This window comes from Lactuca virosa, chromosome 4 (assembly GCF_052849685.1).
Source record: "Lactuca virosa cultivar CGN04683 chromosome 4, Lactuca_virosa_CGN04683_v6, whole genome shotgun sequence".
Lineage (NCBI taxonomy): Eukaryota > Viridiplantae > Streptophyta > Magnoliopsida > Asterales > Asteraceae > Lactuca > Lactuca virosa.
This window is the reverse complement of record NC_136429.1, coordinates 305326370-305328099: the sequence shown is the minus strand read 5'-3', so window position 1 is coordinate 305328099 and position 1730 is coordinate 305326370.

The following is a 1730-nucleotide window of genomic DNA, read 5'->3' as shown; positions in this document are numbered from 1 at the left end:
TACAATACAAACAAGAAAAAGGGCTATGTTTCAGGTGTGACGATAAATAGACTGTTGGGCACCGTTGCAAACGTTGTGAGCTTAGCCTATTGATTACTCAGGAAGAAGAAGAATTTGATTCTGAACCTGAGGAGGACGCGAACCCAATCCCAGTGATCGAGGCGGACTCACCGGATGTGGCAAGCCTCTCCGAAATATGTCTGAACTCTGTGTTGGGAAGAGCGAACCCTAAAACCCTCAAGTTACGAGATCATCTCTTTGAGGCAGAAGTGGTGGTGATGATAGACCCACGGGCCACCCACAACCTTGTATCCCTAAATTTGGTCAAGATTCCGGCGACCCCATCAGAGAAATTCGGGGTTGCTCTGGGCACCGAAGTATTTGTGCAAGGAAGAGGAAAATGTGAAGGTATCTTACTAATTGTATAAGGAGTCAACATCTGGGAAGAATTTTTACCCTTGGAATTAGGCAATGCCGATGTTATATTTGGAATACAATGGTTGGAGCCTGAACAAGGTAACTCTCAAAGACAAGTTCCTCATTCCCATCATAGATGAGTGGTTGGATGAATTATACAGGTTAAATATTTACTCAAGGCTAGACTTGAAGTCCAGGTAACACCAAATACACATGAAAGAAGAAGATATCCCTAAAACAGACTTCCAAACTCATGAAGGTCACTATGAGTTTCTGGTCATGCCCTTTGGGCTTACAAGCGCTTCGGCTACATTTCAGTCAGTGATGAACGAGGTATTCAAGCCATACTTACGGAAATTCGTGTTGGTTTTTTTTATGATATACTAGTTTTTAGCCCCAATGAAGTCAAGCATTTTGAGCACTTGGAAGTAGTATTGCGACTGCTCTCTCAACATCAACTATATGCAAACCCAAAAAAATTGCGAATTTAGTAAGAAACAACTAGCCTAATTAGGCCATGTCATATCGCAGAATGTGATTGCAGTGGATGAGGAGAAGATCCGAGCTATCAAAGTATGGCCCATACCAAAGAGCATACGTGATCTTAGAGGGTATTTGGGTCTAACCGAGTATTACCGGAAGTTCATCGTTGGGTATGCTAGGATGGCGGCTCCTTTAACGGATCAACTCAAAAATGATTGTTTTTTGTGGAACGAGCAGGCCACATATGCTTTTCTATCCCTTAAGGGCGCCTTGATGCAGGCCTCAATCTTATCTATGCCCGATGTTACAAAGAGTTTGGTGATTGAGTCGGATGTTTCAGGGGTAGGAATTGGGGCAGTACTCACTCAGGACTAACATACCATCGCTTTTTATAGCCAAGTTCTGGGAACCCGGAACCGACTCAAACCCATTTATGAAAAGGAGCTCATGGAAATTATATTGGCAGTTAAGAAGTGGCGTCACCACCTAATGGGTCATCATTTCACCATTCGTATTGATCAGAGGAGTCTCAAGTACTTAATGGAACAGAGGGAGGTCAGCCCAGAATATCAAAAATGGATGTACATATTGCATGGTTATGACTTCGACATCCATTACAAACCGGGAGCTTCCAATTAACAAGGTTGTTGACACATTGTCCCGAGAATTCAATTCCACCATAGAGTTGTGTGTGCTCACCTCGTCCTGGAACACGCCTATGGAAGCATTACAGTAGGAGATTAAGGAAGATCCATTTATCTAACAGGGACATCGTTGCGATAGGAAAGGTGCATGTTGGTTTCACGGTGACAGCCGACTGGTTTTGGTAT